This window comes from Melospiza melodia (assembly GCF_035770615.1).
Source record: "Melospiza melodia melodia isolate bMelMel2 chromosome 7 unlocalized genomic scaffold, bMelMel2.pri SUPER_7_unloc_1, whole genome shotgun sequence".
NCBI classification, from domain to species: Eukaryota; Metazoa; Chordata; class Aves; order Passeriformes; family Passerellidae; genus Melospiza; species Melospiza melodia.
Window position 1 is genome coordinate 2,087,324 of NW_026948497.1, and position 14,785 is coordinate 2,102,108.

A 14,785-nucleotide genomic window follows, 5' to 3' on the forward strand; every position below is an offset into this window, starting at 1 on the left:
AAAAATAACGGGGATCCTTTGGAATCCAGTATGAATAGGGCTGATCTTTTCGGAATCCATTTCTTACCACCCAAAGACAGGGCACAGGAAGGGCCGTGGAGTTTTTATAGGGTATCCAAACAGTGGAGTTGGGGTTTGGGTCAGGGGAGGAGTTCTTAGCAACACAAGAAGGGTGAGATCAAATTCCTGCCTCTTAGCAACAGCAGCACGCCACACAGAAAACATCCCCAAATCCTAAATTCCCTCTAAAACAACTGAGAAATTATGGAACTTCAGATATATTCAATCAATTTCCTTCATTTAACCCAGTTTTGGGTGCTTTTAAAGGATGAAGGTGACGTAGAGGAAAATTAAGGCCAAACAAAAAGTAGAAGCAGCCAGGTGTGTTCCCAACATGGATCACAGGGAATGTGAGTGACCAGGGCTGTGCCCAAAGTGCCTCCTCCAGTGGGGGATGGAGCTGGAGCAGCGCACGAAGTTCTGCCCGCACGCGGGGCACTCGCAGGGCTTTCCTTAGTGGTGCCTCCGTTGGTGTTTGGTCAAGCCAGAGCTGCTGGAGAAGCTCTTCCCACACTGGGGACACTCGTAGGGCCTCTCCCCTGTGTGGACACGTCGGTGGTTGGTGAGATCGGAGTTCCACTTGAATCCCTTCCCGCAGTCGGGGCATTGGAAGGGCTTCCCCTCTCTGTGAATCCAATAGTGCTGGAGGAGATGGGAGCTGGTCGGAAACCTCTTCCCACACTTGGAACACTCGTAGGGCCTCTCCCCAGTGTGGTTCCTCAGGTGCTTGATCAGGCTGGAGCTCTCTCTGAAGCACATCCCACACTCGGAACACTTGTACGGCCTTTCTCCAGTGTGGATCCTCTGGTGCCTGATCAGGCTGGAGCTCAGGTTGAAGCTCTTCCCACACTCCCCACACTCATAGGGCTTCTCCCCAGTGTGGATCCTCTGGTGCCTGATCAGGTCGGAGCTCAGGCTGAAGCTCTTCCCACACTCCACGCACGTGTGGGGCTTCTCCCCATCATGGAGCTGCTCACGGAGCACCAGCTCCGAGCTCTGGCTCCGTCTCCGGCCGCCTTCCCGGCCCAGGCTGGCTCTTTCCCCCTCAGATCCCCGCCGGCTGCGTTTGCAGCCCCTCCTCGTGCGGCATCTCCGGGGCTTTTCCTCCCCATTGGCTTCCTGTGCCGTGGAGCCGCTCAAAACGGCCTCTTCCACCAGGTTCTGCCGCGGGCATTTGTCCTCCCTGCTCCCCATGCTCAGCTCCTGCTCTGGGGGAGGAAGGACAAGGACAGGATGGGATTTGCCTCCGTGCCACAGGCAAGGGCAAGGAGATCCCCCAGGGCTGAGCTGCAGCCGGGGCTGTGCTGGGCTGGGAGATGGAGCAGCACAGAGGGGAAAGGGGCACTCATCGCCAGCTCAGGGCTGTGCACAAACCACCAACAGGACTGGACTGCTGGGAATGCGTTCTGAGCTGTGTGATTTTCCAACCATTTGTCTCATTATTTGATTATGACAATGGGAAGATGGCTGTAGCTCACTTCACAGGTAGCAGACAAAGGACTTCATGTTAAAACTTACTTTAAAAGGTTTTTGACCAATCACACAAAGCAAAAGCATATTGACTGTAGTTCTATCCAAGCACTACAAGCACATTGAGGGTTAAAAAAATGCTTGCTTATTTAAAGTACAATACCTGCTTGTAAGCCTTAAAAAACAATGCACAGAGCTCCAGTATTAAGCTTGGAACTTCCTAATATCTTGCTAGATATACTTTTCCACAGGTTAGGGAGTTATTCTAGGTAAGTGTTAATGCACAGACCATTGTTCTATTTCTCCTTACTTTCCACTTCTTATATAATTTTTCTGCTGATCAATCTATTGCCTGCTACAAAGCTCAAATCAGTTCTACTGTCTCTGAGGTTTGTCTTTTGCAGCTTTCTCAAAACCATCTGATTTTAAGCATTCCAGACACACTGACTTCTTCCTCACCTGCCTCATTGTCCTGGGCATCTTCTTCTTCCTTGCAGCCTCCCAGGAGTTGGAAATGGAAAATCCTGGTTTGGGGAAAACAAGGGATGAGCACGTTGAGTTTGAAGGTGCCTCTGCCCAAGTCCATCTCTACATGTCACTGACACTCTGGGCTCTAGAAAAACCTCCCAAACACCAAGATTCAGCCCTGAAAAAGCCTCCCAGGAGTTCCCCGTCCCTGGTCCCTCCCCTCTGGTGTTCGGGGGTTCCCTCCTGTCCCAGCTGCTTGGGGGTCACGCTTGGATTGGGGGACCCCTTGTGCCCGGTGCCCGCCCTGCCCAGGCTGCTGGCAGTCCCAGCAATGCCAAAAGCTCCCCCTGCTTCGCTCTCCCCATTTCAGGATGCCGGGGCTGTTTGGGCTCCCGGGCTCCCTTCTCCCCTCATTCTCTGCTCTGGGCTGCAGCGACTCCAAGGAGTCCCCCCTGCCCCTCTCCAGGCTCTGGAGGCTCCCGCCAATGGCGCCGCTCCCCCCTCTCTGGGCTCCCCCCTTTGGGCTCCTGGGGGACACAGGGCTCTGCTCCTCCAGGCTGCCTCTGCCGGCAGCCGCCACCGCCACCCCCCGATGTCCCCCCAAGAGGCCTTTTCCACTCAGCCTTGGACTTCTTCATTCTCCAAACATCCCCCCAAAAACCCCAACCCAGGGACCTGCAGGGATATCTAGCCAAGCTCCCCCTCTCTGCTCACCGGCGTGATTGGGGGGGACGATGATCCCACAGGTGGGGGCTGCGAATTCAGGCAGGGATCGACTGCCTGGTTCCCTACCTCGGCTCAGCCTTGATCTGCCTTTGTCCCTCAGCTTCTTCCCGCTCCTCCTCTTCCTTCCTCCCTCCTCCTCCCCCTCTGTCTTACCCCCACCTCCTTCTCCTCTTCCATCTCTCCCATGCCATCCCATCTCCTCCTCCTCCTTGCTAACCCCCCCTCCTTCCCCTCCTTCCATCACTGCTCACTCTCCACCTTCATCGCTCCTCTTCCATCCCTCCCCCTGCTCCTCCCCTCTAACCCCACCTCCTCCTCCCCCTTCATCCCTGCCCTTCCGTGTCCCTCCTCCTCCTCCCCCAGCAGCAGCCACACCCTCGGTGCCCCGTTCCCGCAGCCCTCGCAGCCCGCGGCAGGAGCGGGGATGGAGCCAGGACAGGTCGGGATGTGCAGCGCGGGGCTCTCGGCTGCTCCAGCCGCTGCAGGCGGGGGGAACCCGGCCCGAGCCAAAGGAGAGGAAAACTGGGCAAACTGGGGGCAGAGCACAAAGCTAAGGATGTAGGAGAAAATGGAGATGAAAGAATTACGTTAATATTAACTCCAAACGAGTTAAAATTGGAAATTCCAAAGTTTAGGAAAGCCGAGAAAAAAGATTTAAACACGACAGGAAGTGAAAAAGATAAATCAGGGAAATAGAAACTTCTTGATGGAAGACAATTACTTAATAAATGTGCTTCTAGGAAAATATTAGAAGACAGGCATCAGAAAACCCACTGGGGTACTCAAGCTTTGTGCGATTATTTTTTAAGGAACTATGGGTGCACTACGATTTTTGAAGTTGCAAAGCAAGTAGCTGAAAGATGCTTAATTTGCCAAAGGATAAATAAAAAGGTGATGAGAAAAACAAGATTAGGAGGTCGTGAGTTAGCTCATCGATCATTTCAATGTATCCAAGTAGAAGTTTAGATTTCTTAGGCTCTGGATTTATTTGTAAAAAAAACCATTTACATAGAAGACAATAGGCAATATCTTAGACACGAGATTTTAGAAGAATAAAAATCTTTAAAGTATGAGTAACCTCCGAGAAAAATAAAAGGGGAAATGAAAGGGAAGGGAAAAAGACGAAAATTCAGAAAGATAGTGGGATCCTCTGCAGGTCTTGCCCCCTCCGTTCGCGGCCCAGGCGCCTGTCCCGGGTCCCGGATCGCTGCCCGCCTCAGCTCCGCCTGCCCCGGTTTCCATCCCAGGTGCGGCCTCACTGCCCAGGGAAGCTCCACCTGCCCCGGCGCTGTCGCTCAATTTGTGTGCCCTGCTCCCACTGCCTGGCCCGCGGCCGCTCTGCCGGCCATGCTGGGGAAGATGGGGGTTGCTCTGTCCTGCCGCCTGCTCCAAGGTCACTGTGCCCACCCCACCCAGGGGGGGTTCCCAGCCATCCCATCCCCGGCTGCCCTGCCCGTGCCACCTGCGCTGGGCACCGCCGCTGCTGCCAGGCTCTCCCACTTGCCTTTGCTCTGCCGGCAGCTGCCAGATCAGCCGCCATCAGCCATGTGGGGGCTACCCACGCTCCGCCTCGGGCTCCAAGGGAAGATCCCCCTCTGACGATTCCGGCAGCAGACCCTGCCCACACTCCCACCAAGCCTCAGCGGGATATCCTCCCCTGACACCGTCCTGCTCTGAGTTGCGTTCCCTTGGTAACCACAGCTCCGGCTGTTCAAGGAAACCCTGTCTCTCTAGGGGAAGCACCTTATCGAAACACTAGGAGCTCAGTTAAAAGACAACCCTCTCCAAATTCTTTCTCAAAACACGGGAGAAAGGCTATAGAAGGGATTATAGTGAAAGAGTTAGATGAAGGGATTGCTCTATTCCCGTTCAGAGAGGTTCCCATGGGAGGGATGCGCTGCCCTGCCCCGCGGGAGCCAACAGCGCCCCTGCCGGCCGTGCCCGGAACTGCACCCAAGGGCAAAGCGCCGCAGCCCAAAGGCCGGAACTGGGTCCGGGCTCTGTTTGCTGTCAGTGCCACAGCTGTTGGTGTTTGTTTGCTTTATTATACACACTAGTAAACAACTGGTATTCCTATTCCCATATCTTTGCCTGAGAGCCCCTTGATTTCACTAGTCTAAAAATGAAGAGGGAGGGGGTTTGCATTCTCCATTCCAAGAGAGGCTTTTTCTGCCTTCCCGAGCAGACACCTCTCTTGTAAAGCAAGACAAGCACCCACAGGCACTGAGGGGGGCTGCAGGAGGGGCACAAGAAGGCCCTGCAGCACTTGGGCACAAAGGCACAGCAGGTGAGTGCAAGAAGGGAGCAGCAAAAGGCCAAGCTGAAGGCAAAGGCCAGGGCACAATTCCTACAGCCCCCGAGGGATCAACCCCAGGGCCCAAGGGGGCCCCAGCACCCAGGGCACGGGCTTGGCCACAAGCACCTGGCAGAGGCATTGCCCTCCTCGGCAGGAGAGAGCCCACCCAAACAGCCCCTGGCAAGGAACCAGGGCTCCAGCTGCAGGGCACAAGGACACTGCAAGCACAGACAGCAGCACCCTCAGGACCAGCAAGTCCACCCCTTGATGGACATGCATTGGCAGGGTTGTCACAGCTCCCATCATACCAGGAACCCTCCACACTGCAGCCCTTGAGAACATTCAGGTGGGTGTGCATTGAGAGGAGGCATTTCCTGATGGACACAGGGGCCTCTCAATCCACTCTAAATCTTAGACTGAAGGGGGAAAATAGCAAAGGAATGTTTTAATTTTTAAGGGAATGAGTGGGAAAGATGAACAGGTATGATTTGTTCAACCACTATTAGAAGCTGTGGGGGACAGGTCAGAAATAAATGAATTGCTTTTTCTTCCTCCTGTGATTGTAATTAAATAGGAAGGAATTTGAGAGCTGGATTTTAATACTGTAAAAGGGATACAGAAGCTAGTTCTGTACTAGTTTTCTGCCAAAATGTGACAAGGCCCATGCTGATGTGAACCTCAAAGTGTGGGCAGATCCAGGGAAAGAAAGAAAATTAGATATGGAGCCTCTACAAATTACTGTAAAGCAACCAGGACAAGGAATACCCTGTTCCAAGAGAGGGAAGGAAGGGCTCACAACCCTGTATTGAGTCCCTGTTAAAGGCAGGGCTTTTGGAGCCAAGGATGTCTCTCTACAACACTACCATCCTGCCAGTCAACAAACTGGATGGATAGACAGGAGGAGGAAACACAGAATTTTCAAGTGTTAAAATGAAGATTAACTGAGGCAGTTTTCCTGGGCCTTCCAGACAGGGAAAAAGAATTTGAATTATAGGTGGATATTAAACAGGGTCTTGCCAAAGGAATTCTTGTGCTAAAATATTTAACTCTATATAGAATCTCCTATAGTTCAAGTCTGGCATCAAGTTAAAGCTCCGACAACCAAAAAAGCCTCTACATGGATGAGCAGGGCTCGGTTATTACAGTATGAAACTTGTTCAATAGCACAGGAGGATTTAGAACTGAGGCCAGGGCAAGGGTTTAACCCAGCCTCCTGTTTGAACAGCCTGGAGAGGGGCTGGCAAGGAACCCAGGACTGCACTCAAGGGACAGAGCTCCAGACCCAGACTGGGACAGACTGATGATGGGACATTCCCTGGCCTGAGGGAGAAAATGTGTTTGTGGATGGCTCTGCAAGGGCAGCAGAAGGGAAAAGAGCTACAAGACAGGCTGTTATTAAGGAAGGGCAATCAGACACAGCGCAGGTCACCGCCCCATGCTCAGCTCAACCCTGGGAGCTGTGGGTGCTTGTGAGAGCCTGGCACTGAAATGCCCTGAGCAGGAAGGCTTCAATATCTTCTGCTGACACCATGGCACCTAACAGGGGGGCAAAAGCAATTCTCACTGCTTCAGCAACCACTGGAGCAGATATCAAGGGATATTCTCCCACAGGAAGCTGGGCTGGCACAGAGCCTGCCCTGGCACTTTGCTGCTGCCAACACCCAGCCAGGACATTGGCTCCTGCCCAAGGAGTGCAAAGCAGCACCACTGGTGGCCAAGGGGCCCATGCCAAGTGTCCCTGAGGCCAGAAACAGCCGCCAGCACAGCTCAACACGGGGGCACCCCTCAGCCTGGCCTCAAGGGCTCTGGAGCTCCGGAGATTTGCACTTCCCGCCTGCAGCAGGAGGATGGGAGGCCGCCCCTGAGCCTGCCCTGAAGGCAACGCAGCAGCAGCCAGGGCTCCACAGCGGGCCAAGCCCCTGCGCCTGCCCACAGATCCTCGCCTGGAATCCTCTGCAATCCTGGCCACCCTCCTCGGCCATCTCCAGCCCCTGGGGCCAAGCCTTGCTGCCACTGCTGCAGCTTCAGCGCTGGCTGGGCTTGCACTGCCACAGCTGCTGGGGAACACCACGGCACAATTCCACTCTGGGGCTCACTGACACCCACACTCTGGGCTGTCTGCCATTGCACTGCTGCAAAACGTACTGAGTTTGGTTCTTCTAAGTCTTCTTTCTCTGCTCAGGCTTGGTTTGTCTTTGCCTTGGGGAAAGGAATTTTAAAGCTTTTATTTAAGGGGTGTTTGACCACTCAATGGAGATGAGTTTAACACCTGAACAGACTGGGAACAGCCCAAAAGACACCCACAGAGATAACGACCAGCAACAAAACATCAACATTGCCCAGCAGCAGGAAGACAAGCTTCATTCCAGGCAGCCTCCAGAGGAGCTTTAGAAATGCAAAGGAACACTGCTGGGCAAAGTGTGGACAATGCACCTGGGTCTCTTGCCCGGGGCAGGAATTGGGCTGATTCCCTCTGCCCCTCACCCCAAGCTCTGCCTGCTGGCACTGATGGAATTTGCACAGCTCAAGGCAGAGCCCAGGGGGAGGATATCTAACCCTGCAACACAAACGGGTGAAGCTGCGAAGGGAAACAGCAAATGGAGAATGTTGGGAAAACTTCACTATAAACAAATGGAGGGAATCATCCCTCTGCCCACTCCAACATGTGCTGTAACTGTCTGTATTATGTAGGGTATATTAGAGCACTGGGGATTTTTTACTACCAAAAACTCAGGGAAATCAGTTGGGAATCCAAGGATTTGATGATTTAATTAGAGAAAGCAGTCAATTGATGCAGCCCTGGCTGGACAGAGCGGCCAAAAACAGGGAAAAGATGAACGGCCAGCAGAACAAATCCTACAACACCATGGACCAGCCCCTGGGAACTCGAACCAATTCATATCAGGAGTCACAGAACCCATTTCTCATTTCAATGGCATCATTAGATTACAAGCTGCCCTCGCAATAATAACCAAACAAACATCTGCAGCTCCTGACCTTCCTTCTGACCAACCCACTGAAATGAGGAACACAACACCTAAACATGGGATGAGATTAGATCATCTCTTAGCAGAAAAATAAGGGTTTGTGGAAAATTAAATGTCTCAAACTGCTGTTGGGAAACAGATGACAAAGGAAACGTGGTGAAAAACAAAACAACAACGGAAACAAGAAAGCAGCTCATGTATTGGTCCAAACATGGAAAGGATGGGAATGGGACACGGTTTTGTGGCTCCCTGGCAGACCATGGGTTAAACGAATGCTGTTTCTCCTCTGATGTGCTACTGCAACTCTCATCTTTTTACCATGCTCCACACCTTGAGAGTGCAGCTCATTCAGCAGCTGAGTGAGGGGCCAGGGACTTGCAGATAAGGAAGTAAGGGACGAAATCACCAGCTTCAATAAATGTTACTAATGAACATGGACTGCTGCTCACAGGAAGACCGGCTAAACTCCTGAACTTCCAGCAGAACAAGGATTTAACAGAGCCGTGAATATCGGCCGTTATACAAAAGTGGGGGTGCACAATAACGAGGACATGCAGTTGGCAGATGGGGAGGTCTGAACCTTCCGAGTATCTCAGCCAGGGGGCAAAGGGAGAGGGAGATGAAGCCGGGAAAATGAGGATAAAAAGGAGGCTGCGAACTACAACAATGGCAGAGAGCGCACGGCAAATGCCCCACGGCCTCTCCCTCTGCTCAGCAATAAAGTCACTTTTACAGGACTCCTCTGTCTCCTCTGCGCACAGAAACCTCCGGCCACAGCAATTTCCCCGCACAGCCCCGGGCACGGGGCAGCCCCCTCTGTCCCAGCCACAGCAACCGGGCCGAGCCAGCGCTGCTCTGCCAGCGGCTCCTGCCGAGGCAGCGGCCGCAAGGAGACCGCGAGCAGCCGCTCCCGCAGCGCCCTCACGCCAGCGGCAACACGCGCCGGACACAGCACAACGAACCCGCCCGAGTCCCCTGCCGCCACCGAGGCCCGCAGCCAGCCCCGAGCCCCCGCACAACCCAGCGCGGCTCCCACCTGCGCTGCGGCCGCCTCCGAGCTCCGCCGCCGCCTCACCGCGCTCCGGCCGCTGCCGCCGCTCACGGGACCGCACACACACTCCGACAATGGCGCCGCTGCCCAGCCACGGCCGCCCTCAGCCCGCCACCGGGGCCCTCCTCCGCCCCGCTCCCACCAATCAGCGCGCCACAAACACGACTGACGGCACCATCGCCCAATCGCAGCCAGGGGCGGGCTCTGCACACGGCACAGCCCCGCCCTGCGCTCTCAGGGCCCCCCGGGCTGCGTGAGGGCAGAGCCGGAGCTGAGGAGCAGCCCTGGAACGGGCCCGGGCCCGAGGCGGATTGAGCTGAAAACACAAACAAACTTCTCCGCAGCTCCCGCCACGGCTTTCCCGGCACTGCGGCTCCGGTGGCTCCGGCTCCGAGGAAAGCTCTCAGTTTTCCTACCCCTAATTAGGCGCATTAGTGCATCGCTTTAATTTACCACAAGAAAAGGAAATCTGCCCAAAGCTCTGTGGATGAGTGGAGGAAGGGAGCTATTTCTGACAGAAAACTCCCAAATCGCAGACCAGAATAATGAGAACTAAGTGAAGACCCTTAAATCCACTTTTCCTTCCATGCCTCCATTGTGAAAAAGACCCATCACTTTAAAAAAATAATTTAAAGTTTAATAGTAATAAAATTGTCATAAAAATAGTAATATAATTAGAGTAATAAAAATTTGAACAATTGAGATTAGGGCAATACGAGACAATAAGAAGAAAGGTACGGAGGACCGGAGGACCGGGTACCTTTTTTGAGCGAAATAAGCCCGAAAAAGGACACCCATTATCAGAGGATTAACCCTTAAAAGCAATTGCCTGTTGCATATTCATACACCTCATACATGATGCATGAATTCCATTCAAACAAAGGATTCTGTCTGGTCAGTGTCAACTTCTGCCTCCTAATCCTCAGCGGCGTCTTCATGGCTGAGCAAGGCGGGAAGAAGTTCATTTCTTCTGATAAGAGAGCAGTAAATTCTCTTTCTCTGAAAGATTTAGGTGTCCTGTGGCTGCTATCTGGGTCAAGTACCTCATTCCTTTCTTTAAAAAGTATCCCACATACATTGAAATAAACAAGGGCCAGGAGACTTCTTCTCCTTTTAAACGCCTTTATTAATAGTGTTCAGCTCAGGATTGGGCGGCTCGACGGTCGGCAGCATCCGTCGTCTCTCCCAAGGCGACTCAGAGGAGGAGGATATGCACAGCTCTGTCCACCAGGGGCAGAGCTGGGGAATCAGATCCTCTTGGGAGCCTTTAGGGCCTGCTGATTCCGTTAGATGGTGCCCCTCCCACTCCATCAGCTTGGTCTCACCGCCCGGGTCAACTCTCATGGTCAGGGCGAGAGGCTCCGAAGGTGTTCCGCGTCTCTGCAGGCTCAGCACTCGGCTCCTCACATCCAGACATCACTCCAGTCTCTCAACTCTTAGGCGGCTCGTTGTTTTTGGGGTTTCTCCATGAGTTTGGAGATGGGGGTCCCACAAAGCATTCTGGTCTTGGGAGTCACTTTGCATAACCCCCCCACCTTCTCAGGTGTCTTCCCTATTCTGAGAAAGGTAAAACTTAGCCTCGGGCAAGGTCCTCACCCAGGAGAAGGGCCATTACCTCGCCCCAGCCAGGGCTTTTACTAATACAAAAACAACCATTAACGACAACGACCCGTGATTACAATAACAAAGGCAGCAGCCCAGCAGTAGTGGTAACTTTTTCTCCCAGAAAAAAATATTAACCGAATTTTTGTTCATAACAGTCCCCCCTCTTTCTTTGATCGAGCTTAAATTCTAAGCTTGCATCAACTCACAATTTTTTTGTTTTGAATCTACTATAAATCTCTTGTGCACTTTGGTAATCATGGTTACTTAACCTTGTTACTGTCCTTGGTTTCTTCAGGTTGGTCTGCATGGCAAGTACTATTCTACTAAAACAGATAAATAAGCATAGTAAAAAGAGCAATCCTCCAAGTACACACACAGTGAGAAAAAGTATTTTCCCATACATCCTTTTTGAAAATCTTTAGGTTCTCCCACCCACTGGGATCAAGTGTAGGAGTTTGTTCCTCATTATTTACACATGCTAACCTTTTTATTTCGTTTGAAATGTTCCTAATAATTGAATTCTTTATTTTTAATACTGCCTGGAGCCAGATAACTTTGTTTAACATAGATAGTGGAATCCGAATTTGGCTTTTACAATTTTGGATTTTCTCTATTTCTATTCCACTTTGCCTGTTCTGTTTAATTTCTCCCAAATCATTATATATAGGAACTCCCAAACTTGATCCAGTTTCTTTGGGTAATAAGAAAATTGGTTTTATCACTCTAGCGGCGCAGCTGCCAGACAAGATCAAATCTAGGGGTTTAAGGCTCCCCTGAAATGTGTTCCAAAAGGAGTTTTTCTCTTTTCCAGTATACTCATATAGATACTTGTTACAAACAAATTTTCTTACCATTTTCACCATTTCTTTGCTTTTTACTAGATCTGCTGAGCTTGTTTCAGCAGCATCCCATTCGAAGCACAACCAGGCTTCCCCTATAGGGCGCTCTCCTAGAAGTGGCTGCCTAAAACTGGCAGTATTGTATGCTCTCCAATACACTCTCTTATTTTTCTGATAAAGGACCAATTGGGAGAGGTTAACACAATCAGGGTTAGAACTGATGTGGACTCTCCAAGGAGCTCACTTCCTCCTCACAGAGGGGTTGGTAGCATTCACTGCACGGCTCAGCTGGGCTCCCCTGAGCACCACCAGCCATCAGAGCCATCAGTACTACCCTTCCCAAGAGTCCGGTATGGGTCATCTCATACAGCCTGCCCACCCGGCCTTGCCTCTTGGGGAATTTTACTGAGGAAAAGCTTCCAAGCTCTTTAGAGTCCCTTCTACCCGTTTCTCTGGTTAAACCTCTCTTGCTCTGTTCCCTACCAAGTTTGGCTTCCCCCAGGGGAGTGTTCTGTAGAGGATTAACCTGGAGTCTTTAGAAATAAATTGGGGAACTTAACCAGAATTACTTATTTACAGTCTTAAACTTTTTACCAACATAGTTTACACAGAACAGTCTTAAAACATTTTAAGCAATATTAGAACTCTGATACCAATTTTTTTTTTCCACACAGTTCAGTCTTTTTGACTCTTCCTTCTGAGAGTCAGCTTTAAATCACAGTATACTCAGGTGAATTAACTTGTGAAGCAGATGAATCTTGTCCAGCGCCGGGGGGTGAGAGTGATGTGGACTCTGGTCCAATGCCAGAGGGAAAAACTGGGACTCTGGCCCAATGCCAGAAGGACAAAGGGGTGGAGTCCGGTCCAATGCCAGAGGGAGAATGGGGTGCAGTCCGGTCCAATGCCAGAATGCCAGAGGGAAAAAAAACTGGTGTTGAATCCTGGTCCAATGCCAGGGGGTGAGAGTGATGCGAGTCCAACCTTTTCCTTTTGGTCTGCACAGTCGAGTTAGTAATGAAGAGTACCTGAAACGGGCTTTCAAACACAGGCATTAGTGGTCTGCAATTTAATGATTTTATCAAAACTCAGTTTCTCTGTTTAATGTTATTGGTTAATTTCTCTTTTTCCATAGCTTGCATGTTTCTCTCATCAACTTCTACATACTCTGTATTTTGCAAGGAGTTGTATTTCTCAGCTAACTTAACTCCCAAAGTATTTTTATTCCCCTATTTTTCTGTGTATTTAATTCAATGGTTTTTCTGTTCTATTTTTCAAGATCTTATCTATTTATCTCTTGCTTCTGTTTCTTACTTTCACTTACAGCTTAAATACTTCTTTCAACCCCTTACACCTAATTTTTTTTTTTTCTTACACCATTCTTCTACACAATACACTTCCCTCTAAGGAGATGTGGTAAAACTTATGATGCACAATCTACATTACCTCTATTCTAATTTGTCTATATTCATTCTCACACATTCCTTCACACCCTCAAGACACAAACTGGATCATTATTGCTAGAAAATCACTGTGGCTCCCCTCACCTTGGGGTTGGCCCACAGGTCTCAGTATCCCTGGGCCTCTTGGAAGGGCCCTGGCTCTGGTTGCCTCTGGTGCACATTCACCTGTGAGGCTGTCTGCGGGTCAGTCACGCTCTCGCAGCTACGGCTCCCTCACACACCTGAGGAGCACTAGTCTCGTTTGCAGGTCACACACACTCTTTGGCCACAGCCCCCACCCGCCTGGGGGACACAAGCCTGGTTTGCAGGTCACACATACACACACTTCCACTGCCCCCTTCCCACGTGCCCGGGAAGTTGAGGCTGACTTTGTGACTCACTCTCACGCACACAACAAGACAACAATAAGGTACCTTTTACTTTCACATCACTTATTACAAGTTAAGTATTACTGGCCAGTTTTGGTGCTATTGGATATCCTTTCTACCTAGCTGTTTTTGTCTAACTTCAGATGTTTTTCACTATACTATACTATACTATACTATACTATACTATACTATACTATACTATACTATACTATACTTCTTAGTACTTTGTTGAGACAGGACTTATCTGCTCCTGTATCTACTCAAAAATTCTAATTCTTCATTTAAGGGTCCCACTTCAAAGTTTACCAAGGGCTCTTCTAGATGTTACATCAGGTCCCCTATAGTGTAAAGCCCCTGACCCTCTAATCATCACCTTTAAGGATCTTCCCTAAATTATCTTGTTCCCTGGCTATTGCCTTATCAAGACTGAGTTTTCTACAAAACCTCCTGACGTGTCCTGCCTTTCCACAGTAATAGCAATGTCGCTCTCTCAAAGGGCCTTGAGGTGTCTCCATCCCTCTTGTACCTGACAGTACTGGCCTATCCTTGCCTCCTCCTGGTGGTGGACCCGCCCACCCTGCACTTTCTCTAGCTACAGCAACCATGATCTTAGCCTTGGCCCTTGCTTTATCTTCCTCCCTCCTTAAATACACCTTCAATGCCTCTCTTAATAACTCATTAATGCCCTTCTCTTGCCAATCTTCCATCTTTTCCAGTTTTCTCCTTATATCAGGCCAAGATTTGGTAACAAATTGGACTTTTAGCAGCATTTGACCTTCTGGGGTGTCTGAGTCTATTCTAGAGTACAACTGAAAGCTTCGCCTTAGGCGGTTAAGCCAGGCAGCAGGAGCTTCATCCTTCTCTTGTGTACCCTCAAATGCCAATTGGGTGTTAGTTCCTTTGGGAACTGACTCTTTGATCCCCCGTATTATCAAAGACCTATATTCCCTCATGGCCTTCCTCCCCTCTTCCTGGTTAGGGTTCCAGCTGGGAACCGTTAGTGGCAATTTCTGTTCACCTGTTGGCACCTGGGGTCCTGGACTGTTATCTTTCTCCCATATTCTTATGCCAGCCGCCCTTATCATCTGGACCTCTTCTGGGGAAAATAATATACTCAGGATGGAATTCATCTCCCCCCAGGTGTAGATATTTGGACCTAGAAATTGATCCACTTGGTTGGCTATGCCCACTGAGTCCTCAACCAAATGCCCCAACTCTTTCTTGAATCCTCTCACCTCAGAAGCAGTTAGGGGAACATTCACAAAGCCAACACCTCCCGCTACTCCTCCCATAGGAACCTCTCTGAGGGGAAAGAGTCTCTCTGCCTTGGAGGTCTTGGATCTGGTGCTACAGTAAGGCCCATCTTCAGATGCCAAACTACTTTGAGGGTTCTCTGGGTTACCCTGAACTCTCTGCCCATCAGCAGGTGTATTTGCTGATAGCTGTTTATCGGGC

The 14,785-nt window shown here is 50.6% G+C and overlaps 1 pseudogene; it reads right to left on the reverse strand.

Annotated features, from left to right (window-relative positions):
* LOC134432680 (zinc finger protein 850-like) overlaps positions 1-14,785 on the reverse strand; it is a 589,027-nt pseudogene that overhangs the window by 392,012 nt on the left and 182,230 nt on the right.